Raw genomic sequence first — 26,173 nt, forward strand, 5'->3', positions numbered from 1 at the left:
GACTGAAAGAGAATGGGCCACAGGAATGCACCCAGAACAGAGCCAAATTGTTCAAGCTGCGTGAAGAAGAAAGAAAAAACGGCTGGGGTGGGGGCTGGGGGGTGGCGGTCGGGAGTCAAAGAAAAGCTTTTCTTGTCGGTTCAATTTCTGGGCAGATATTTGGAGGATAACACAGCCATTTTTTTTTGGGGGGGGGGCACCAGGGAGCAAAACACGAGAGAGCCGAGTTTTATCGGCACAGTGGCCCATACAGAAAGGTGACATTTGAGAGAACAATTGCTAGGTTGTTTGGCCACGTTTGCTGCTATGAATGAGGCTTAAGAAAAGCTGTCTTTGGATTTTGCTCCTAAGAGTCATCTTCATCACTCCTGCACGCGAGCACGCGCTCTCTCTCTCTCCTTTTCTCAGTTCCCTTATGAAATAAGGGCACACAGGTAATAAACAAAGCACTATAAAAGATCAGATTGAGGTATTCTGTCGGCTCATTCAATGTCGGGAGCGGGCACTCGGCACACCAGCGCTGGGTGCTTTTAGCTTCAGGAGCAGGTTGGAAAGTGAGGGAGAGATGGCACGTCTCGCCCCCTTTCTCTAACCTGGCTGAATTTATCAAGACCGTGTCCTTGGTCCACCGCACCACACCCGCCGGCGCCTGAGGGACAGAGGGAAACATGGCAGAGCAGCTCCCCTTGGATGCTGCTCCGTTGGATCTTGGAGCTTGACCTGACTTTCTCTGTCCATCCTCTTGCCAGATCCAGGTGAGTCGCTGCCTGGGTGAAAATACTGCTCGTCAGTGGAGTCTGACGGTTTTTCCCCACTGACTCGGACAGATGATTCGAGGTGGTTCTTATTTCTCCCCCTTTGCCACGGTTTAGGCACTGGTGGGCATGTCAGTCTTCCAGCTGAGTCCCAGCTGGTGGCCTGCTGTGGGAGAAGCGTGCCAGACTCCGCACAGGAATCGTGTTGATGTGGACTGGGCGGACTCACTCAAGGCGCTGGGTGGACTCATTGGATTTGAGGGGAAAATCAGCAGTGGGTGAATGGAGAGGCTCTAAAGAATCCTCCTCCTAGCAAGCAGGCTCTCCTGCCTTGGGTCCGGGCTGCCCCTCTACCCCTTAGCTTCGCCTCTTCCGTAATCCTCCTTTGCTTTCAATTTGCAAGATTCACCCGAAGTGAATAAAGGAACGCTTGGCCCTGTCTGGTTTCAAAGAGATGTAGCCCGGGCACCCATGAGCAGCAGGCACCAGCTGTGAATCTGGTTTCCTCCTGTGAGTTGGTACCCAGTGAGCATCCCCTTCTAGAAAGTTCTTCCACGCGCAGGTGCTGGTGAGCTGGCTCCTATAGGCTGGACCTCTGGGTTGACAAGTAACCCGGGGCCTCCACAGAGCCTCGATCTTCTTGGCTCCACTATTAGTTCTTCTTTTCCTGAATCACAATCACCATTGCTGGGAACATGAGCTAGTAATAAACCAGGATGAAATTATATCAGGTCTACAGAGAGGACTATAAAGTCTGGAAGGATTTGTGTCTGTTGGTGTGTGGACAGGCACGACTGAGTCTGAGTGCGATGTGCATACTTCAGATATTTGCTTGATGAAGCCTCGAAAATGCCCGTCTTGCTTACGGACAGCGTTCTAATATCATGTTGTTCAGTGCTAGGCACCCTAAGGAGAAAACTATTCTAGCAGGTGTGTGTTCACATCTGGCTTGTCATTACTGAATCGTACCAAAGAGTGGTTTGGTGTACACATTCTATAAGATCAGGCTGTTTTACGTTAACACGTTTAGGCTCAGAATTTCAGGTACTTTCTGAATGATCTGTTTATTATTATTATTTTTAAGCTCCATGTTGCGAGTCGACTGCGAAAGTGATTCATCAGAGATTTCTGATTATTGTATTCTGATTATTTCAAAAGAAGGCTTTCTGGAGTTTAACTAAAACCTTGGACTTCCAAGATGGGAACAGCTGTGTGTGTGTGTTTGTGTGTGTGTGTGTGTGTGTGTGTGTGTGTTATTATGCAGTTACTATGTAACTATGAAAGTTACAAACAGCTTGTTCTGTTCAGGTGTGTGCATATGAGAATTAATTAATCATAAAGGAGAATAGTGAGTCTTTGTGATTTGGTAATTTAGATGTAGGCTCTAGATCTCATGCCTGCTGCATGGGAAATAAGGCTGAACACGGCCAAGATGTGGCATTAATTCGTAGGAGCGAGGTTATAGTCAACACTTTGTAAATGTATTTCACAGGCATGTGCAGAGTTTAACGTCCCCAGGTCTTCTCAACAAGGAAGCACAGACACGTGCAAGCTTTCCCAATTTGCTACTGCGTAGAAAACATCCTTTGTATTTGCTCAGAATTCAGGCTTTCTTTCCCAGGCCTGTGTTTTCCAAACGGTACTGATTTCTCTGGAAATAACAGGATTTTTAATGTGGTTGCTCTAAGAGAAACCTGCCTCCGGTAGGGGGGGAAATCAGTAAGCGTTGGGAGAATGAAGGAATCATTCCTTGAACTGTAGGTAGTGGTTGCCTCTGCATTTATTTACACATATATGGGCTTTCTTGAGTAGAATATTCACAGCGATTGCACTAGTGGTCTGGACTCAATTGGCAAATTCTTTTAACGTTTCATTTAATATAGCAGCAACTTAAATTCAGTTAATTGACTGACTGCTTTGGTATTAAAGAGATCACCAGTCTCTCCATCCTCCAACTTCCCTTCTTGGTACATCTCCATCATCATCTATATTTCATCAGTATATATCGGGTAGGCTAACAATCAGTCCATATTTTCTGAGACTACGGTTTGAAATATGTCTGCAGTATAAGAACAATTGAAGTTGAAACAATTTTTTTCCTTCCCGAAACACACTCCGAACTCCTAACGGGAGATGAGCGTGGCCGGCAGAGTGGTAAGAGAGGGGCCAGTGGTGGTTGTAAGGTGAAAGGGGGAGAAAGCCTATCACTGCCCAACAGGTCTGCGCTTAACACGAACCACAAGCTGTACTCTAGCCGTGTTCCGTTCAGCATTTTGCCCAAAGGACATGGGGTGAAGCAGTCACTCCGGATGTCTGACCCCGGACATCTGCCTCTTACAGACTTATGGGGGCACGGGGACCTGAGGATCAGACACACTCATTAGTCACAGGTTTTTTTTTTTTTTTTTCTCTCTCTGCTTATTGGCCTTGTGGGTAAGGGCGGCATTAAGCGCTGGCCTAGTTGCCTTCTAGAACAACGTGCCACATGCAGGAGAACACACAGCCTTGTGTTTGAGGCTTTAAGAGACTCTGAGGTGACCTGGTGCTCGCGAGGATTTGCGAGCAGATTGGCTTGTAGCCATTACTGTTGGCTCATAATTGCACTAATCTTTTCGAGGGAAGTTTTGTGTGCAGGCACGTTCCCCCTTCCCTCCATCCTCAGGTCAGAGAACAATACAGGAACTGTACTGAGACAGGTCAGGGGACAGAGCAGATCTGGTCTGCAACGGACAACCCACCAGGCCTTAGCCCTGAGCCATCATGAGGGACCTTGAGACAGGGACCATGATAGGGCTTGGGCCACCTTACAGGGAAGCATTTCGCCAGCTGAGCCATTTGAAGAGCTGCTGTTTTGGGGTTAGCCGATCCAGTGCCCTTTGGGGGGAACTCAGAGGCAATTAGAAAGGTTTGCTGGAGGAGAGAGGGGAGTTTGTGTGTGTGTGTGTGTGTGTGTGTGTGTGTGTGTGTGTGTGTGTGTGTGGGTGTGGGTGTGTGGGTGTGGGGGGGTGTGGGTGTGTGTGGGTGTGTGTGAGGTGGTGGACAGATACATTTACCCTTGATGTTACTGTCGAGTTGTCTGCTCTATGAGAAGCTAAAATAATCTCCAAGGTTGGGAGTTCCCACTGTGGCGCAGCAGAAACGAATCCGACTAGTATCCATGAGGATGCGGGTTTGATCCCTGGCCCTGTCCAGTGGGTTAAGGATCCAGCAGTGCCGTGAGCTGTGGTGTAGGTTGCAGATGAGGCTCGGATCTAGTGTTGCTGTGGCTGTAGTGTAGGCCGGCAGCTCTAGCTCTGATTAGACCCCTAGCCTGGGAACTTCCATATGCTGCCGGCGCGGCCCTAAAAAAAGAACAGAAAAGACCTCCAAGGTTAATCTTGGATGAGGACATGCCCTCTGATGTAGAAAGTGTTCATTTAAACGTTCAATCGTGGTGAAAATACTGCTAATCATCTAGACAGGGAGCGTTTAGTAAAGACTTATGCCTAGAAGGTCAGAACAAGAAGCCAAGGGTTCTAGGAGCCAAAGGGCAGGTAAACCTCCCAGGCCGTCTGCCACAGTGTGCGCTAACTTCTCCCACTCTCCCCGAACTGGGGCACAGGATCGTGTCAAACACGCTGGGCTCACGGCTTCCTCTTTGTGAATTTCCCGGGGCTCCCTGCTCAAACGTTAGGCTTTGTGGTAGCGGGGTTTTTGCCGATGTATCAGCTGGGATGAGCACAGAGGATATTAATTCTCCTCCGCCCCTCAGCCCTGGGTTTCCCTCCTGCCCACTTTGGGGGTGTTGCTCGTCTCTCTCCATCTCTGTGAAGCAGCTGCTGGGTTTAGTAGCAAGGAGGCTGGTGTGGCCGGTGGACGGAGCGTGCTTTTAGTGTAATTTGGCAGGGCTGGCAGGCTGCTGGCATGGGAAGGCGGTGAAAACGCGAGGTGAGGGTGTTTCCACAGGGCGGGTGGCTCGGCTAGGTAACCTAGCTGCCCCCGTTGGCTGAGGCCCCCGGGGAGCTGCTGATCTGAATTCCATGGAGAGCCAAGCAGAAACACAGCCTCTCCCGTCTCAGACCCCAGGAGTCCTCCAGCCTGCATTTTCCGGCTCCCCACCAACATTTCCAAATTAACAAAAATAAATAAAAATACGTGTGGAAAAATACAGTAAAAGTGACAGCGCCTTCCCAGTTTCCGACAGCTCTGTTTTGACTTTGCCATCAGCCAGACTGGAGCCCCACGACGAGCTGGCTTCATTGGTCACCTTGAGTTATTAACTGTCTCCCTGCCTCCCTTGGTGGGTGTCCTTCTGGCTCCTGGCCCCCTGCTGGCTCAGGGACCTGTTAATCCTGTGTCCTTTCCCTCGGGCTTACGGCTCTGCCTGAAGGGCCCGGTTTCTCTTTCTGGAGTCCAGTGTGAATTCACTTCATTGTCACTTCCCTGTGGGTTTTTGCCAAGTAGTGGCTGAAACAGAAGGGGGATGGGTCAGGGCAGCTGGGAATGACTTCAGAGTCCGGTCTCAAATGGTCCAGAGTGCCCTTTCGACACCCAATAGCTTCGAACATTTTTCCTGATTGAGGATCAAAGCAGAGAAAGGCTCATTTTGGAGCTGGGGTGATAGAGAATATAGTCTATTGGGAAGCTGATGGAGAGCTAATCTTAGGTATGTTTCATGTCAGCCATGTTAGTATTGGTGACATCCAGTCACTGCCACTGGGCATCTTCTCTCTGTTTCCCGCCCTCCCTTTGGTGACCTGGGTGCTCAGAACCTTCCTGAGCAATATCCAACCTTCAGACCTTACCGAGGGCTTTCTTTTCCCTCAACGCTTCCGCATCTGCAATACCATTGTCCTTGAAGCCCTGTTCTTTCGGACTCTCCAACTTATCAATATGAGAAATTAACCCAAATCGGTTAATTCTTGGGGGGGCTACTGATGGACTGGATTACTCAAAAAAGTGCATCTCCAAACTAACATGTCTTTTTTTCATTTTAAAAATTTTTATGAAAGTAGAGTTGATGTACAACGCGGTGAAATTTCTGCTGCACAACAAAGTGATTCAGTTATTCACACATTCATTCTCTCCTTTTTAATGGCTGCACCTTCAGCTTATGGAAGTTCCTGCACCAGGGATTGAATCTGAACTGCACATGGGACCCACACTGCAGCACTGGCAATGCTGGACCCTCTTAATCCACTGCACAGGGCTGCGGATTGAACCCGTGCCTCCACAGAAACCCAAGCCACCGAAGTCGGATTCCTAATCCACTGTGCCACAGCAGAACTCACACACACACACACACACACACACGCATTCTTTTTCAACTTCTTTTCCCATATAGATATTATCAGAGAATACTGGGTAGAGTTCCCTATGCTATATAGCAGGTGCTCCTTGGCTAGTCATTCCATATATCACAGTACACATAAACTAACATGTCTTTTAGAAATAACTTGGATTAAAAACTTGGCTTTGTTTTTACAAAATGTAAATTTAATTTTTTTTTTTGGGGGGTGCACCCACAGCATGCGGAAGTTCCCAGGCTAGGGGTCTAATCAGAGCTGTAGCTGCCAGCCTATGCCGGAGCCACAGCAACACCAGATCTGAGCTGCATCTTATATTACTGTGGCACATTTGTCACAGCTAATGAACCAACACTGGTACATTATCAATAACTGAATTCCACAGCTCATGGCAACGCCAGATCCTTTACCCACTGAGCAAGGCCAGATATTGAACCCACAACTTCATGGTTCCTCGTAGGATTCGTTTCCACTGCGCCATGACGGGAACTCCCAGTACATTTAATTTTTTTAAGTTGTGGTAAATTTGCATGATTCACCATTCCAAATATAAAAGTGCATATAGTGAAACTTCTCCAATAACAGATCTTTCTTTGGAGGCAACTGAAATGGTTCATTTATGGTGTATTCTTCCATAGATGTTTTATGGCCATTGTATAATCCCTACCTTTATTTTTTAATGTGTTTTATCTTAGAAATGCTTTTAAGAAAAGTTGCAAAGCTATTATAGAGCTCCTACATATGCCATCATCCAGCGTCTCCTTTTGTTAACATATTACTGTGGCACATTTGTCACAGCTAATGAACAAACACTGGTACATTATCAGTAACGGAATTCCATGGTTTATCAGATATGATGTGTTTCATCCTGACATCCTTTCTCTGTTTGAGCATCTCAGTCAGGATATTGACTTGCATTTAATCATCATGTTTTCTCCGGCCCTCCAGTCTGTAACAGTTTCTCAGACTTACCTTCCTTGATGACCTTGACCTTTGGAAGAGGGCTGATCAAGTATTTTGTAGGCGGTTCCTTAATTTGAGTTTGGCTCAAGAGTTTTCTCATGGTTTGCCAGGGCGTGGTGTTTTGGGGAGGATGACCTAAAAGATGAAATGCCATTCTCATCATCCTAGCAAAAGCACATGGTACCCACATGACTTACCACGGGTGGTGTGAGCCTCATCACCTGGCTGAGGTAGTGTTTGCTAGGTCTCTACACTGTAAAGTTACTCCTTCTCCCTTCCACACTTCTTTGGCACTTCTTTGGAATATGGTACTAAGTTTAACCCATACCCAGTGGGTAGGAAATTATGTTCTACTTCCTTGAAGCCCCTTTAATTTTGAACAATATGGTGGCATATTTTACAAGCTTTCTTGTGCCTTGATTTTTTTTTTTAAACAACAGTTTAAAGATTGTTCTATACCAGTATTTAAAGAGCTTCTACACTCATTATTAATTTGTATTTATTCTATGAATTATTAATAGCATATCTGACTTAACTTATCCCCTTGTGGGCATTTAGGCTGCTTCAAAGTAGTTTGGTCTTATAAACAACGCTGGAGTAAATAGCCTGGTTCACGTTCAAGGATTCCCGCAGGATAAATTCCTGAAAGTTGAATGGCTCCTTGAAGAGAATGCAATTTGTAATTTCTCACGCTGTTGCCAAAGGCCTCTCAAAGACAGTAAACCAATTTGTACTCCTCTAGGAATGTATTATCAAAATGATTCAGTGGATGGAATTTCAAGGTGGTTGAGGAAATGTTTTTAAATTGCTGGACCATTCAATGTTCTTGCAAATCTCCTTCAATCTTAGCGCAGTAGAAAAACAATAATAAGAAATCCAATTATTTAAGTGCGACCTGGTCTCTGAGTTAATTTACTGAATCCAGAGCCTAGTCTACATGGCGAATTCTTTGCCTATCACCCACCTTGTTCTCAGCTAGGCTCCCCTCCATGCTGATTTTCTGGCAGCTCTTGAAACCTTCCTACCTTTGCATAGAATGTTCTTTATCCTTTCAAGATTCTCCCTTTTTTATGCAACCATCCATGTACCCATTGGAAGCTCACATGCAGCCCATTCTCTGTCATTTTGTCACAAAAGAATGCCATCTGCCTTATATTTATTTGCACCTGGATGTTGCTAGACTCAGCCTCTTAAGTCATTGCTGTATCAAAGAATGATGTTGCCTTCCAGGGGTTTTGCAAATATTCTGGAGTAGGGGACTACTGTATCTTCTCTTGATTGCATTGATCCCCAAAGGCTTCTGAATCCAATGTGAAGTGAGTTCATATTGTTAGTAGAATTGCTGATGGAAACTCTTCCATATGCTTCCATTCCCTGGTACAGAAAAGAGTCATGGTCGGGGAGGGGGGAAACCATTGCTGGGAGGATGTCTGCCTATCCCTGGCCTCTTCATGCCCATATTCTTTCCTCAGACTAATATGAGAGGGGCAAATATTTTCTTTCTGGCTCAGTAATAATTTCCCGGAGATGATGAGAAATAGTTATAAAAGTCACTAGTGAGATGTGAAATTATCTGGGAATGCTGCCCATCATCAAAGACTAACTCTGGGCCCCCATAGGCTTTGTGGATGGTGGGGACCGTGGCGTCTCTGCCATGTTGGCCCTGGCATGCTGTGAATTTAGTTACTGCCACCAGGTAGGTTGCCAACTGGGAGGGCTCCCCACTCAAGCTTAAACAAGGCTCCTTTCGGTGCAAATCCAAGTTGAGGCAGAAATACTCTGCTCTTTGCGGGTTTTCTTTTGTCTAAGTCTCCAAAACCCAGCCTTTGTGAGATCAGAGCCCCGAGGGGTCAGAGTCCTGCATTTTGGAACAGCCTCTTTTATTCGTCTGGTGAAACATCCTCCAGGGCACTTCTACTTTATCCCCTTCACACAGTTCCCCTGACTTGGTTTTTATTCCATTTGGTTCTCATCCATCCAGTCTACATAAGTTGTGAGGTTTTAGACTTGGAAGGAATCTTGAAACCCCAAGGAAAAGACAGGAGGACAAAGTCTCTCTCAAGGTCACAGAGCTGGTGGAGGAAGCCCAGAGGTCGACTCGGGCAGGTCTCTGACAGCCAGGAGCTACTTTCTTTCCATCACATCCACTTATTTATAAAGTATCCAATAATAATAATAGTCATAACAATAGCTAACATTTATTGAGTACTTTTTCTGAGCCTAGGATACAGTAAAAGCTTTATCCCTACCGTTTCCTTGTACCCACTTTCTAAGGCAGGTATCTGTCATTTTTCCTACATTGTAGATGAGAAAATCAAGGAAACAATAACTTCACCACTTAATCAAGTGGTGAAGTTACTGGTCCAGGATCACGTGGCTCATAGTAGGTGAAGGCAGAATGGATTGCAAAGTGTGCGTTTATGCCAGTGATTATGCTTTTCTGTACTGCATTACATGGGCACCCTTAGGTTTTGCAGAGAATCCAGCAGAAAAGTCTGTCCTTGAGGGTTTTCATTCTTTTTTTTGTTTGTTTGTTTGTTTTTTGTTTTTTTTTTGTTTTTGTTTTAAGGCTGCACCTGCAGCACATGGAAGTTCCCATGCCATGGGTCAAATCGGTGCTGCATCTGCCAACCTATACCACAGCTCATGGCCATGCCGGATCCTTAACCCATTGAGCAAGGCCAGGGATCAAATCTGCATCCTCATAGATACTAGTCGGTTTCATAATCTGCTGAGCCGTATCGGGCACTCCGGGAGAGTTTTCATTCTGGTTGAGGAGGTTAGACATGGCTGCAGGTTTGCTGATAAAACACAGAACTCCCAGTTAACACTTGAGTTCCAGATAAACAACCAACATTTTTAGTATAAGTAGGTCTCAAATGCTGCATGAAACATTTATACTAACAATTATTTTTCGTCTCTCTAGAACTCATATTTAGCTGGATGTTAAATTTCCCATGAAAATGATTTTTTAAAAATCATAAGTATATGCAGATATTGCAGGTGGGACAGGCTTATCCTAACCCTATTCACTGTTGATCTGAAATTCAAATTTCACTGGGTATCTTGTATTTTTATTTGCTAAATCTGGCAACTTAACAGGTAGAGCACTTAGAAAACATTATGCTGATGAGGTGTATATACTGTGAAGTATATACTCTACGCGAACATGCTTCCTTGTTCTCATCCTGGACTAGCATCTCCTTCCTGTTCTTTGACTCCATATCTTCCCGTTGAGCCACCCCCCTTCCCCGGGTGCACGACTCCATCCGGAACACACAGCCTCGAGACACAGTCTCGAGTTCCACTGGCTGTCCCATGGTCAGTGTGGAGACATTTTTCTTTCTGCCCCGTGCCCAGCCCGGGTTGTGTTCTGCAAACCCCCAAGCCCCCACTCTCCTGCAGGCAGACTCTTCGTCCAACCCTCCACCCCACGCCAGATGAATGTTTCACCGAGGTCCCCACCCCGCCCAGTGGTCGTGCCCTGGTTTGCATCAATCAGGTCACTCTGTGTTCATTAATATTCACCGAAGTCGTGGGGCTGGGGGCGGGGGCAAAGGGAACGAGGCAGCAAAGGCTACTCCTTTGTCCTCTGTCTGAGATAGGCTTTCGCGGGCCTGGGGCGGGGGTGGGTGCTCGGAGCACACTGGTTAACAGTCACTGCCTGTGTACTCTCTGGGATGGGGGCGTTCCGCCGGCTATTTTAAGGCCAGTCTGGTGAATGTTGGGTTCCCCTTCGTTTACCTAGGCTCTCAGTATTTTCCCTGGCACGCTCCAAGGTGGTCACAGAATGTGGGAAACCAGGCAAGGGAAAAAATGAATGCTCTGTGATGACGCCCCTGGTAGCTGCTGCGAAGTTCCATGGAAAAGACAGGGGTTGGGGGGCTGGCCGGGGGGCTCACTATCTGTGTCTCTGGGTGTCTCCAAAAGCTTTTAGCTGTATTGGCACCTACTCAATGCTAGACTTGGTGGAAAAAGAAAATTGGCTGCAAACTTGGTCCTCGGACCGCCTGGCAGCCCCAACTCCACCCACTCCGTGGAGTGCCTTTGCCCGCGGTGGTGAATGCCCCTTTATCATCAGTGAGCGATACTGACTTTTCAAAAATACTGTGTAGGCCTTGTGTCCCAGATGCCTGTGGCGGGCAGGCTCTGCTTCCCTTCAAGGGTGTTGGCTTAAAAACCCACCCAGAAACCTGAGAAAAATGTCTCCACTTGGCATCTTGGGAGGCTGACACTAACCGCCTTCTGTTTTTGAGCCCACTGGCCGCAAGCTACCTAGTGGACAGTTATTATAAGGGAAGGAAGCAACTTCAGTCCTGGGAATTAGGTGGTGGGCTGATCGCAGTTATTCACAAGTCCCACGGGGAGCATCCCCACCCGCCCACGGATCCCTTGGACTCCACAGCAAAGATTTAGTTCCTCACTGCCCGTGAGCTATAGATGGGCTTTGCCGGAATGTTCCTGTTGTCCTTCTGTGGGCCTGGCCCTCTTGGTTAGCCCTGTTTCATCACAGCCAATAGTGGAGACTAAGTCTGACAGTGTGGCTCTGCAGGCGGTGGGGTGTGTGGCTGGGTGTTCGTCTTTCCCATGCATCAAGCATCTGTACATGCTTGCTGCAGACGGAGCTCTTGCCAGGCACTGCCCATACATTATGTCATGGGACTGTTCCAGCCACACCATGAGGTGGGTATCATTGGGTGTGCTTTCCAGGTGCCAGGTGAAGGGCCAGCTTGACTGTAAACACCAGACAAGGCCAGCCTGGACTGCCTCCTATGCTGTGTCTTGCTTTATGCTAAACCTCACTAGTGGAAGAAATTTTCTCTTGAGTACTTGTCCACCGAATGGCAGCTTTGTGTCAGTCTTCCTGGAAAAACTGATCATGCCTGAAGTTGAGAGGCCCGCTGGAAGATTTTTCAGTCATTTATCACACATCTGTAACTGAGTGCTGTTCAGATTCAGGTGTCGTGTTCTCACTATTCTTTGGCCTAAGAGAGTAACAAATGCTCCACTCCGCAGCTGCTGTCTTTCTGTCAACCTGGGCGGGTCTGCAGACTGGAGGACCACTTGTGTCTCAACTGGTCAGAAGAGAGACTGCTTTATGCGGCCTCTAGGTGACTTGAATTGGACTTCGAGGTGTCATAGGCAACTTAGCTGAGACTAGTAAGAGTGTGTCCACTGGGTCCATGGAACAACACTTCATGTGAACTCCTGTTCCTGTCATATCTGGCATGGAAGCTCTAAGGTTGCTTTCTAATTTCCTAGTTAGAGTTGAGTGCTGCGAAAGTGCTCAAAGTCTTTGTATTTGACTAAGGCCAGGCAAAGTCATAATTCCAGTTCCTGTTGGAACTACGGTCCCATCATGATCTCATTCCCACTATTTCTTCTATCAACCAGCACACTCTGCCCACAGTCAATGCTATTACTTCTAATTGTGCTATTACTGCTGGCTTGTCTTCACTTTGAAACTCCTGAGAGCATCGATAAGTAAAAAAATCCACAGGTCACATGTATTATACACAAGTTAGGATTTTTTTTTTCTTTCTTTTTCAGCTATACCCATGGCATATGGACGTTCCTGGGCCAGGGATCGAATTTGAGCCAGAGCTGTGACCTACGCCACAGTTGCAGCTGTAGCAATGCTGGATCCTTAACCCAGTGGGCCAGACTAGGGATTGAACCAGCGTCTCTTCAGAGACAAGCTGGATCATTAACCCATTGCACCACAGCAGGAACTCCTATCAGTTATGATTTTTAACTAAGTTCTTAACAACCCAGAGGATCACAGCCTCCTCATAACAGACTGTCCCCGTGCTTGGAATACAGGAGTTAATAAAACACAAATATCAAGAAAAAATATCATCCTCTAGTTTCGTTTCGTTTTGTTTTGGGCCACACGGGTGGCATGTGGAAGTTCCTGGGCCAAGGACTGAACCTGCACCATTAGCAGTAACCCGGGCCACAACAGTGACCACACTGGATCTTTAACCACTGGGCCACCAGGGAACTCCCATACCCCAGGTTCTTAACTCCAGAAAACATCAACCCAGCGCTGCAGAAAATAAGGAGGGCCGACAGTATCTACAGAGCCAGCCTCGGTCCTGGTATCCTAATCCCCAGATGTGCCCATCACCCTTCCCCAGATGGTCTTCTCTCCCTTTGTGAACGTTTAATCTAATCACATACATATTTGGGGGGACAAGTTGGCTGGTATTTACTTTCACTGATTACCCTTTCTCCAGTTCCTTTTTGCCTGAGCTCTTTGTGTTACGCTGCAAATGGCATTCATTCCATCATATTTCTAAAGTACCTACTATAGGCAAAACTCAATGCTTGGGGCTTTGAAGGACATGGGTGAGGTCAAGGATAAAAAGGAAATTCAATGACCATGCCTAGGACCAGCCAATAACTGCCTGGCAACAAGCGAACTGTGTAAGATGAATACCGACAAGGTATCATAAATAGGTGCTTTTGCCAAAGTGTGCAGATCACCTAAAGTTCAGATAAACGAATTTTTGAAATGCAATCATTCATTCTTTCTTAGGTTTACTCAACATATCTTTTTTGAATGTCTTAAGGGTTCACACCTTTGAGTTAAACACTAGGAAGAAAACAGATGGAAAAGAGATAAGTTTCTTGCCCTCAAGGAAATCAGAATTAGGCAATAAGGAGAGATTATAAGTAGTTCCTGCTTATATTTTTATTAGAAAACACAAATGTGGAATCTGTTGTTTACTAGAAAATGTGTGATTTTTGAAACGCAAATTCACACAGACATTACTTTTCCTTAGATTAGAAAGTTACAAAAATATAAATTGAGGGAAGAAAGCTTGACTGGAAAGTAAGTTTTTTAAAGCATTCCTTTGTGGTGACATGATATGACTAATGTGCAGGAAGTGCAGTTGTCATGGAGTGTAATTTAATCAGGGAAATCCTCATTGGGGGTTTGGATTGAAGACACTTTTAGGAGCTCCCGTTGTGGCTCCATGGGTTAAGAACCTGACATAGTCTCCGTGAGAATGTGGGTTTGATCTGGCTCAGTGGGTTAAGGATCTGGTATTGGCACCAGCTGCAGTATAGGTCACCGATGCAACTCAGATCTGGTGTTACTGTGGCTGTGGTGGAGACTGGCAGCTGCAGCTCCAATATGACCCCCTAGCCTGGAAACGTCCATATGGGGCAGGTGCAGCTGTAAAAAGCAAAAAAAAAAAAGACAGCTTTTGATGAATTTGAAGGTCACAGAGAGACAGGCCTCCAGAAAGGGGAAACCCCCAGGTTTGAGCAGATCGTAGAAAGAGTGTGGAAGCTGGCTTGGAGACAGGTGGTGGGACTGATAGAGAGAAAATGATTGACTTAACATCATGGGAGGAGCCAGGCTTTGCGCTAAGGAAGAAGAAGAGTGCAGAAGAAGGGATAAATGCAGGATCTGAGTGTTGGCCATGCTGACAATTTTTTTTTTTTAAATGAAACAAGTTTTTGTGTAGGTCTCTCAGATTTCAAGTCCAAGATCTTTCTTCCTTTGCAAGTGCGTTGTGTATCCTTTCCAAAGGGGAGTAGGAAAAGCCACCAGATAGCCAGGGCCCAATGTGGAGAGGCCATTTACATATTTTGAAACAAATGAAAAAATATTTTCGCGTAAAAAGTAAAATACGCATGTGTTCTAAAGCTAAAACCAAGAGGTGAAGAGACAGTTCACATTTTCAACTGGCCATTCCCAGACTCCCCAGAGCTCTTTTTCACTTTTCTCTGCGACTAGCATTTATTTGGTTGAAAACTTTGAGGAATACTGCGCTCTATTCAGTCACCAACATTTACCTCTCAGTTTGTACACTTCGCACAAGACATGCCATGAAAAACATTAGTCCCTTCAAAACAGCATGGTATCAAAACACCTACAGCAAATACTGTTAGAATATGCAAGAACAATTTCGGCAAAAAAACACACTTGGAAACCCAAACAAGCACCAAACCACTAAAAGCAGCAAAGGGAGTTAAGTCCTGTCAGAGACTTCTCCTTCTGAGCATCTCTCTCCTTCCTTTCTCAGGGGGTGGCACTCTTGGAAACCTCCAAAAACAGCTTCAAGAGTCAAAACCCAGTGGTGCCTCCAGCTGGAAAATGTATGCCCAATGGAAGACTCCTGTAGCATCTCACACACTGTGAGCCTAAGACGGGTACCTAATTCTTAGAGTCGAATGGCATGGCAGCCCTTTTTCTCCATGAAAGAAAACACCCTGGGAGATGGTAGGTTTCCTCTTGGGTTGCTCTCAAATTAATGACCTTGCCCTTTTCCAGCACTTTCCCCACTGAAAGGATGCAAAAATGCAGCACTATTTAACAGATTCAGGGAGGGAGTTCCCTGGTGGTCTAGTGGTTAGGACTTGGCACTTTCATTGCTATGGCCTGGGTCCAATCCCTGGCCAGGGAACTGAGATCCCACATCAAACCTCTGCCTGCTGCAGCGAATAAATAAATAAGTAAATAAATAAATAAATTTATTTTAAAGATTTTTAAAAATTAAAAAAATAGTTTTAAAAAATTAAAAACAAAATTTAAACTTCTAAAAATATTTTTAAAAATTTCAGTGAGCGAAGAGCTGTCCTCTTTGCAGGGTGATGTTGCTGTTAGAAAAAATTGCAATGATAATCAAAACAACATCTAATATTTATGGAGCAATTCCTATATGCCAAACACTAGAATACTGGTTCTCGAGCAGGGGTGATTTTGCTCCCTCCCCGCTCCCCGGGACATTTGGAAATGTTTGGAGATGTTTTTGATTGTGACAATGGAGGTGAGGTGGCAGGTGTGTGGGGGTACAACCAGCATCTAGCCGGTAGAAGCTAGGATACTGGTAAACATCCTACGGTGCATAGAACAGGCACCTGCAACAAAAAATTATCCCACCTGAAATGTCAATAGCATTAAAGGTGACGAATCTTGCAGTAGCCTGAGGCGTTTACACTTATTTAACCTTCAAAATTACCCTATGAGATACATACTATTTATTTAGTCCCCACTGTACAGGTAAAAATTTTGAAACTTAACCAAAAATTCTAACAGATTGTTTTAACTTTGAACTCTTTTAGATTTCTTTCTTTTCTTTTTTTAGGGCAAACATAGTTTTATTTATCTTTTTTTTTTTTTTTTTTTTTTTTTTGCAACCAAGAACATTGTCTTATAAAGATTTAAACACCATTTACTGAGCTCTGACATTGTGGGAGGCACGTGTAAGTATTAAATATTACTAAGTAGTAATAAGTGTGAAAATGTTTCTAGAACAAAAGTTAATGAGATCATTTTGGTGGTTAGTAGTCACTGCCTTTCCCCTTCTCCCCCTTTTTGGCCACCTTGTGGCATATGGAGTTCTCAGGCCAGGGATCACATCTGAGCTGTGTGGCAGCAACGCTGGATCCTTTTAACCCACTGTGCCAGGCTGGGGATTGAACTTGCGTCCTGGTACTGCAGATACGCTGCCAATCCCGTTGTGCCACAGCTGGACCTCCAATAGTCACTGCTTTTTTAAAAGAAATCTTTGCTTTGTTTATTTACTACAACAAATGCTAAAAACTGGAGACACATTATCCTACAGAAAGTTCGCATCAGTTTACATTCTTATGGATCACAGCTCTGTCTCATAATGAACGAGACATAGATTTCTTGAGGTCGATTTGGTTCTTTTTTTTTTTTAACCTTTTTTTTTAATAATTTATTTTTTTTCCACTGTACAGCAAGGGGATCAAGTTATCCTTACATGTATACATTTTTTCCCCCACCTTTTGTTCTGTTGCAACATGAGTTATCTAGACATAGTTCTCAATGCTACTCAGCAGGATCTCCTTGTAAATCTATTCCAAGTTGTGTCTGATAAGCCCAAGCTCCTGATCCCTCCCACTCCCTCCCTCTCCCATCAGGCAGCCACAAGTCTATTTTCCAAGTCCATGATTTTCTTTTCTGAAGAGGTATTCATTTGTGCTGGATATTAGATTCCAGTTATAAGTGATATCATATGGTATTTGTCTCTGTCTTTCTGACTCATTTCACTCAGGATGAGATTCTCTAGTTCCATCCATGTTGCTGCAAATGGCATTAAGTCATTCTTTTTTATGGCTGAGTAGTATTCCACTGTGTATATATACCACCTCTTCCGAATCCAATCATCCGTCGATGGACATTTGGGTTGTTTCCATGTCTTGGCTATTGTGAATAGTGCTGCAATGAACATGCGGGTGCACGTGTCTCTCTTAAGTAGAGTTTTGTCCAGATAGATGCCCAAGAGTGGGATTGCGGGGTCATATGGAAGTTCTATGTATAGATTTCTAAGGTATCTCCAAACTGTTCTCCATAGTGGCTGTACCAGTTTACATTCCCACCAGCAGTGCAGGAGGGTTCCCTTTTCTCCACAACCCCTCCAGCACTTGCTATTTGTGGCCTTATTAATGATGGCCATTCTGACTGGTGTGAGGTGGTATCTCATGGTTGTTTTGATTTACATTTCTCTTATAATCAGCGATGTTGAGCATTTTTTCATGTGTTTGCTGGCCGTCTGTATATCTTCCTTGGAGAAATGTCTATTCAGGTCTTTTGCCCATTTTTCCATTGGTTTATTGGCTTTTTTGCTGTTGAGTTGTATAAGTTGCTTATATATTCTAGAGATTAAGCCCTTGTCAGTTGCATCGTTTGAAACTATTTTCTCCCATTCTGTAAGTTGTTTTTTTGTTTTCTTTTGGGTTTCCTTTGCTGTGCAAAAGCTTTTCAGTTTGATGAGGTCCCATGGGTTTATTTTTGCTCTAGTTTCTATTGCTTTGGGAGACTGACCTGAGAAAATATTCATGATGTTGATGTCAGAGAGTGTTTTGCCTATGTTCTCTTCTAGGAGTTTGATGGTGTCCTGTCGTATATTTAAGTCTTTCAGCCATTTTGAGTTTATTTTTGTGCATGGTGTGAGGGTGTGTTCTAATTTCAATTGCAGAAAATTTAGCTTTGCTCAGTAGCTGGGAACGGGTTGTCTCAGTTGTCAGCGTGAAGGTTATTCTGCTGAAGCCGACCCAACCCCCACCCTGTTCTGGGATGAGACTGGCTAACAGCTGGTGACTGGAGCAAGGGAAGAAGATATTATATAATGTCTACAAAAGTAATGAAAAGTGGACTTAACTGCTAAGATAAGCAACCAGTAAGATAGAGCATGAGAATCTACAGGGATTTAAAAATATGTTTTCTAAGCCTAGAATCCAGACTTTCCCTCCCATCCTTTGTTCTTTACTCCCGACCTCTGATAGTGGTGTGGCCTGTGCTGTTGAGAAAACAGAGGTCCTGATGCCATGAAATTCAGACAAGAAAGGTAATCACTCCTTGCAACCTTATACCGAATTAGGTCATTGAATTCCAACAGCCTTGGGTCCCTGGAAGACAACTTCTGTTTTTCTTGTTTTCCTGTTTGATAAATGCCAAGCTCCTTGTCAAAATATTTAGGACTAGAGATGGGAAAATCAGACGTTTTTCTTTCGAATCCTTGCTCTGCATCTGGCTTGGGCGCTCTGACTCCTTCTCTTTCCTCTGCTCTTTTTTTTCCTTCCCTCGTCTTCGTTTTTTTCAACTTTTTCACAGTTCTAGTTCCATTTTTTTCCCTCTCTCCTTGTAGCATTTTTCACTGACCGTGTAATATGCGAAGCAAGAGAAGGGAGGAAAATTGCCTAAGTAGACCGACCATCCAATGGGGAACGTTAGTATGGCTGGTTACAAGGCAACAACTTCGAAGTCTTTTGCAAAGGAATGACCTCCCCTCTCCCTGAGTCTGTGAAACATAAACTGGGTACAAATCCAAACAATTTTTTTTTCTCACAACTTTCAAAAACATTCTGCCCTGAACTGCTGTTAGCTTTGTCCTACCACTGATGAATTAAATATCACTACTGTTGTTTGAATTAACTGAATTCAATGAAACCCCAAATGCAAGTCAATTTAACAAACTTTCTTTACCCATGTATTCTGTACGGGGCAAAATAAGGATGATGTAACTAACTCCTGCCCGAGAGGGACTTAACATCTTGGTGGGGAAGAAAAGTACACATACATCCAGTTGTCATATACACTGATGTTATTAGTTATCTTCCGCTGCATAACAAAATAAAATAAAAGAATTAATAAAAGGTATTTTCTGACTACACTGATACTGGACTTGTTTTTGTTTGTTTTGTTTTGGTTTTTTTTTTTTAGGGCCACACCTGCAGCATATCGATTCTCACGTGAGGGGTCGAACTGGAGCTGTAGCTGCCGGCAGCAACGCTAGATCCTTAACCCACTGAGTGAGGCCAAGAATCGAACCTGTGTCCTCATGGATCCTAGTCAGATTCATTTCCCCTGCGCCACGACGGAAACTCCTGGACTGCTCTAGAAGGTTTCGGGCACCTACCCGGTGACTTTTGGAATCATCCTAGGCTTAGAGAAGGGCGACTGTAGCTTTGGCAGCTAACCACAGAGATGTCCCTAAACATGAAGAAACATGGAACACGAACTATGTCCCCCAAGTCACAACTATGGTTGTTCTCGTCAGTGTCTGTCTCAAGCAAACTGGTCACTTAGGCGTTTATTTTTTCACCCATTTTCTGTGTAAGTAGGTACTCATTGGTGAAGTTCAAATAAAACTAGAGGAACTAGATAACAAAACTCAAAAATCCATAAGATTTACCTTTGAGAGCCTCTCTTCAGCTTAGACTAGGGGGTCAGCGACCTACGTCCTGTGGGTTGTCTGTCCTTTCCCTCCTCCGTTTTTGTTTAGCTCATGATATAGGGATGGTTTTTACATTTTTTTTTTTAAAGAAATGTTGGACAAAAGAAACAAAAGGAACAGACTATCTTGTGCCACATGAAAATGATACAACGTTCTAACTGCAATGTTTTGGAAGGGTTATCAGAACACAGCTATGCCCATTTATTTACATTGTCTAAGGCTGCTTTGGCTACAGTAGCAAAGTTGAGTAGATGCTACAGAGACCACATGGCTCCCAGCCTGAAATATTTACTCTCTGGGCCTTTAAGAGAAAATGTGCCTACCCTTGGTCCAGTGGAAGATTGACATGCAAACAAATAATTACTGCCTTGCGGCCTGTATGTAACATGCTAGACTTGCAGACAAGGGTAACTGGGAGCAGGGAGGCAGGACTTGTGCTCATAACTATTTCTGGGTTGGTCGGGGAAGGTTTGGTGGACAGGTCCCCTCGAGGGGAAGTAGGGGCTTTCCTGTGATGGGAGGTGTTCCAGAAAAACTGTTCACAGCACTTGTTAAAGACGGTAAGGAAGACTTTATTCAGGGGTGTCTACTCTGACAGAGTTTTGTAGTAGGGGCGACAGAGTGGGCTCGGCTCCAAATACAATAAGGATTAATGGAGATTTGTAGCTAAGGAACAAGATGGGGGTTAGTTGGTGGAAAATTACTCAGAAAAAAACATCAAGAATACGGGGATTCTGGCTAAACCAACGTGACAGGATTTTTGCTGAAGACTGGCCAGGGTGAGCACATATATCCAGGGTGCAGGATGAGAAATTTGATCCAATGTGAAGGGTGGGGGATTTTTGCAAAATGCATCCAGTAGGAGACTTGCTAAAACTAGACCACATCCGACGACAGAGCCCAAGGTCGGAACCTTGTCAGAAAGAGGGATCAGGACTCCCGTTGGGTCACAGGAGAAAGTCTCTGCGTCTTTATCAGAGGAGAAAAGAGAGCAGGCACAATCTTTCAAGGGTCCTTAAATTGGTGACCATGGACTCCTTAGAGGGCTCAGGGGTTCCCTGAAATTGTTTGCCAAAATCTGTGTTTACATGCATATGTGCATCTTCTTCCTTCCTAGGGCGAGGGTCCATCTCTTTCTACAGGTTTTTTTTTTTTTTTTTTAAACAATTTAAGAATTGTGGGCAGACAGGGCAGCCCACGCAAAACCACAGGGGAGAACAATAAAACAGCAAGAACACAACACAGGCGTGTTGGTGGACACCATAGGTGTCTAAGGTGTGTGGCTGGAAATGAGGATAAACACACATCCCCCACTGGCAGAAGGATGACCAAGGACCTTCACGCAGAAGCAGTCGGAGGCTGACTCAGTACAGGTTAAAAGACTCACCAAAACAAGGGTACTGAACCAAGTGGCTCTCAGGTGGCCATCTCCGTCAAAAACAGCTCATGGATAGGTAAGCAAAACCCAGCCAGCCTACAGAGAGGCTGTGAATTATTATACGTTAATTGTCCTTCTGCTCAGATCCACGTAAAGCTTGGCATTTTTACTTGAGACATGATTGTTCTGAGAATTTGTATGAAATACAAGAGTCTATCTCTTATTTCTTTATGTGGGCATTTCTAAACAAAACCGTGATTGAAAAAGAAAATATCCACCTGGCTCGAAAAAGAAAAGGACATTTTTTCAGAGGAAAGAGACAGTAAGAACTTCTGAATACTTAGTATGTGCTAAGTAATTCAAAAGAGATGGGATGCTTGCCAATGACTGTCCTTACGTTTTTTTAGGAATTTTGCATAATGGAGAAAACACCTTTCAACAGAAATGGTGGTTGTACACAGCTCAAAAACCATTATGTTGTTTTCAGTCAGTTTTTGGAATTATCCCCTCTTCTGAAAAATTGTTTTAAATAATGTTTTAGTTATAGTATTGTTTATTCTGTTTAAGTGTGATTTTTTCCCTTATATTTCAAATAGTGACATTCCAGCCCATTCTGGAATACAGAATTCTTACTCAAGTTTAACTGCTCAATACTTCTCTGCAGTCAGTTGGGGAAAGAGACTCCCATTGGAGGAGTTGTTAAAAAACATTTAAACAGTGTTTCATGATTTTTTTGTTTGTTTCTTTAACGACATGATGGACTCCCAAGCCGCGCGCAGACAGTTTGCAGGTATCCGATGTTTAGGATTATCCGAATCCCTCGTTCACTGTGTTAAAACTGGAGGAGTTGGCTCGATGTCCCGATGTCCCACTCCTTAGTCAGTCCTTGATCAAATTCTCTTCTCCTCCCGCATCCCAAACCCAAACAACACAGGCTGCATCTGCCTTTGGCCCCGAGAATGTCTGGTCACCCAGCCGAAGGCCGGCACAAGCAGCACAAGACCCAGCTTTCTCTTTGAGAGTGGAGTCTTTTTTTTAGGGGGGGGCGGTATTTTTAGGGCTCCACCCAAAGCATATGGAGATTCTTAGGCTAGGGGTCCAATTGGAGCTGCAGCAGCATGGGATCTGAGCCGCCTATACCGAAGCTCATGGATCCTTAATCCACTCAGCGAGTTCAGGGATAGAACTTGCATCCTCATGGATACTAGTTGGGTTCCTTACCGCTGAGCCACAGTGGGAACTCCCAAGAGCTGAGTCTTTATCCTTGACTGTATCCTGGACGCACAGAACAACACAGAACTCTCCAGCGCTGGGAGGGAGCCTTCTTATTCTTAGGACGGGGCGGAGAGGAATGGGGGCTCGGGACCTGAAGTGTGTGGGGAGGAGGTAATGGTTTTCACTGAATTCCTTTTTATATTTTATTTAGATTAAGTTCTGCTCAGCAGGGTGATTTCTTAATTAGAGCCGCCCAGCCAGGCAGACCTCCAGCTCAGACCCTGTGCTGCCTTCTAAGGTTTCATGAGGGACCTTGTCCTGCCTTATTTCCTGAGTTCCAATATTTGAATAGTATGCCATGGATTTCAATGGGAGGAAAAGACATGTAATTTAATCATCTTTATTAGATTTTTGCCCACAGATGGGGAGAGGGGAAGGAAAGAGGAGGGACCCATGTCCTCTCTTTGTTAACTTTCTTTTTCTTTTTCTCTACCTTGCTTGCAGTGGTCAAAGGAGGAGACTCGACGGCGTTTTCTTTTTCCTTCATTTTTTTCAAAGAAGCCAAACGAGAACCTTGAGCGGCTGCTCCAGACAACAGTGTTCATCGCAGGACTTGCCAAGACTGGGTGGAGAGGTCTTTACACCTAAGTCGCTCAGCTCCTCCTTTGGTAGCCTCGGTCCTGAGCGTGAACGTGAGGATGCTGTGGCCTCTTGCCCTCGGCATCACTGGCATCACTATAGACGGTGCGGTGCGCACTGTCCGCAGCAAGACCTCGCAAATGGAGGAAAAGTCAAGTGAGAGACGGTCCGCGGGGCCTTCTCTCGCCTGCCACAAACTGGCGTCATTTTGGCTGCCATCCCAGGGAGGAAAAGCCAGCCTCCAGAAACAGGGACGGGGGCAATCGGGAGCTGACGTGAGAAAACTGACGTTGCTGTCCTCAGAATGGGACAGGAAAACTGAGCAGGAATTAACACGAGCGAAGAGTCGGCGGGAGTGCTTTTAGAGGAAGTCAATCTATGGGCGTTTCCAAGAAAGGAAGACGGAATTCAGCGGGGCGCATCAGAAAGAAAAAGAATTATGTCCACCACTCTCCCAACTGATCTGCTAAATGCAAAGACGCACACACCCCCCCTTCTTGTTTTATCGATTCCTGCATCAGTGGGCACGTTTGATGAGGGTTTGTGTTCTTTCATTTATGTTCTATTACTCCAACTCCAACCACGTGTGCACAGGCGGGCACACACGTGGACACACACTCTTGTGTGAGCATGTGCTACCCCCCCCCACACACACACCCTGCAGCCTATAATCTTCCCCTACGCCCCTATCCTGTTGATCTTTCTTCATTTAAAAATTATCGGCAAAGAATTTATTCATTTGGGAGAATTCCAGGCACTACACTTACGTTCAGTTCCAATGAAATGGGATCCAGACTTTGCAAACTCTGCTGTTTTGCAGATAAAACACAAAGGCGGGACCTCGTTGTTTGGAGACATGGCCTTTTGTTTCTAAGCCATTTTAAGCTTGCTTGGGAAGGCTCATAACTGGGGCCGAACATTTTTCACCACATCTATTTCAGGAGGGTTTTTAGTTAAGAATAATGAATTTATCTCTAAACAGATGGAAGAGTTTTACAAAGCTAGAAAAGACACTTTTGCTAATATCCCCTATAGGCTGGTCTTAATCCTCTCATTGTTCAAAATGCTTGGTCTATGAGAGACTTATTTATGTGCCAAATGTCTTTATTAAATCATTATATTAACACAGAAAACAATCCTGTTACAATGTTTCTCTGTGTGATCAAAAGTTATCCGCAGTCCTGTTGATAGCCTATTTATTCCAAAATTCAAAAAGGTAAAAATTCCAGTAGAGCCCAGTATTTGGCCAAATGTTTCAAAATTCACTGTAATTTGGCTGGAGGGGTTACTAGGTCCTAGCCAGGGAAAGACTTAAGTTTTATCAAGGCAGTCATCCCCAACAAAAAGAAAACTGAAAAATAGGCCTTCCATTCACCCAGAGAAATGGATTCTTGGCAACAATGTACCATGATTTGACCTGTAGAGACACAATGAGTCTATGATATCCACTTTGATTAAAAAAACAAACAAACAAACAAACAAAACAAACAGGAGTTCCCATTGTGGATCAGTGGGTTATGAACCCAGCTAGTATCCATGAGAATGCAGGTCTGATCCCTGGCCTCGCTTAGGGGGTTAAGGAACCAGCATTGCCATGAGCTGTGGTGTAGGTCGCAGATGCAGCTGGGATCTTGCATTGCTGTGGCTGGAGTGTAGATGGGCAGCTGCAGCTCTGATTCGACCTCTAGCCTGAGAACTTCCACATGCCACAGGTGCGGCCCTAAAAAACAAACAAACAAACAAACAAGTGGCAAATTCAAAGATAAATGGCACTAGTGAAGCCAGAGTCGTGGGATGGGAAGAAGGTCTAAAAAGTCAAGAGAAGCAAAGTTTCGCGTGTTCATATATTGAATTTTGGAAGTAAACTGAGAAAGATTTTATTTTTATTTTTTTTTTTCGTCTTTTGTCTTTTTGTTGTTGTTGTTGTTGCTATTTCTTGGGCCGCTCCCGCGGCATATGGAGGTTCCCAGGCTAGGGGTCGAATCGGAGCTGCAGCCACCAGCCTACGCCAGAGCCACAGCAACGCGGGATCCGAGCCGCGTCTGCAACCTACACCACAGCCCACGGCAACGCCGGATCGTTAACCCACTGAGCAAGGGCAGGAACCGAACCCGCGACCTCATGGTTCCTAGTCGGATTCGCCAACCACTGCGCCACGATGGGAACTCCTAAACTGAGAAAGATTTTAGTGTGCAAAATAAACGCGTGTTCATGGTAGAGGGAAAACCACTCCTAACTACACCACTGAGAAAGTGCATTTGCTGTGGATTCCTAGACTGGACTTCTGCCTTCAAGTGGAAGTGCATTTGAGAGATTCTGTACATATATTAAGAGAACCTGAAAAGAGAGCAGACCAAACTCGAGAGGGTCCAAGGACGATGGCTGGTCAGCAGTTGGAGGGCTAGGTGGACCAGGTATAGGAAGTTCGCAGGAGGGTTCAGATCAAGCAGTAGATTTGGACCATGCAGACTGGAGATCTTGAGTAGCAACAAAAATGTAGCGACAGAGGTGGGATGGATGTGGCTACAGTCAGAAGAGAAAGGGAAGCATGCAAAGGACTTGGCCCTGGAGATACATTCAAAATTCTTTAATCTTTCAAAGATGAATAAACAAAATTGCCTTTCCTGTTTATTCCAGCTGCCTTCCTATCTCATTGTGTTACTAAGTACCTGCCATGTGAAAAATACATTTTCGGCAACCAAGAGTGATTTTTCTCTTTCCTTGTTTTAATGGCCACACCCACGGCCTTTGGAGGTTCCCAGGCTAGGAGTCAAATCAGAGCTGCAGCTGCCAGCCTACGCCACAGCCACAGCAATGCCGGATCCTTAACCCACTGAGCAGGGCCAGGGATTGAACTCACGTCCTCATGGATACTATTTGGGTTTGTTAGTGCTGAGCACAATGGGAACTCCCTCTCTTCTCTTTAATTGCGATTGTGGTGTACTCATGGCCTGGCATTGTATGAGGTCTGGTTTAGATTAGCCTCTGGCTGAGAGACCCATGCTAATTTAGTGACCGCAATCATGCCAACCTCTAACCACGGTCTGCTCTATGTAGGACATGTCCTTTGAGTTGTTTTTCTCCAGAAGCAGTGGTTCTGGCTGGGCCATCTATTTGTTTTTGCCCTGGGCCCCTTATGACATATATTGGTGAGACAACTGGCCAGGATTCGAGGTATGATCTCTGATCCTGAAACAGACTGAAACGAATCAGTAA

General features: G+C 45.0%; 2 long non-coding RNA genes and 2 other non-coding genes across 8 annotated transcripts in view; 3 read left to right on the forward strand and 1 right to left on the reverse strand.

Moving 5' to 3' along the window:
• Nucleotides 1-24,090, forward strand: part of LOC146398026 (uncharacterized) — an 83,745-nt gene extending 59,655 nt beyond the window's left edge. The window contains exons 1-4 of one of the 3 annotated variants that reach the window (XR_014820798.1): nt 480-755; nt 19,212-20,285; nt 20,843-21,179; nt 22,823-24,090. This is a non-coding gene — a long non-coding RNA (uncharacterized LOC146398026). Of the gene's footprint in view, nt 1-479; nt 756-19,211; nt 20,286-20,842; nt 21,180-22,822 lie in introns of those variants that run through there. The other 2 variants (XR_014820796.1, XR_014820797.1) reach the window with 2 other exon arrangements.
• The window catches only part of LOC102165993 (uncharacterized), an 82,832-nt gene that overhangs the window by 54,111 nt on the left and 2,548 nt on the right, over nt 1-26,173 (reverse strand). For all 3 annotated transcript variants that reach the window (XR_014820804.1, XR_014820802.1, XR_014820803.1), the window contains exon 3: nt 7,013-7,138. This is a non-coding gene — a long non-coding RNA (uncharacterized LOC102165993). The remainder of the gene's footprint in view (nt 1-7,012; nt 7,139-26,173) is intronic.
• On the forward strand, nt 17,985-18,063 carry MIR9784-1 (microRNA mir-9784-1). Its single transcript, NR_128461.1, has one exon. It is a non-coding gene; the product is annotated as a microRNA mir-9784-1 (primary transcript).
• Nucleotides 17,985-18,063, forward strand: MIR9784-2 (microRNA mir-9784-2). Its single transcript, NR_128462.1, has one exon. It is a non-coding gene; the product is annotated as a microRNA mir-9784-2 (primary transcript).

This window comes from Sus scrofa, chromosome 12 (assembly GCF_054392235.1).
Source record: "Sus scrofa isolate SSC_HxYL_T2T_F1_AM1 chromosome 12, Sscrofa_HxYL_maternal_Yorkshire_Landrace_v2.0, whole genome shotgun sequence".
In the NCBI taxonomy this organism is placed as follows: domain Eukaryota; kingdom Metazoa; phylum Chordata; class Mammalia; order Artiodactyla; family Suidae; genus Sus; species Sus scrofa.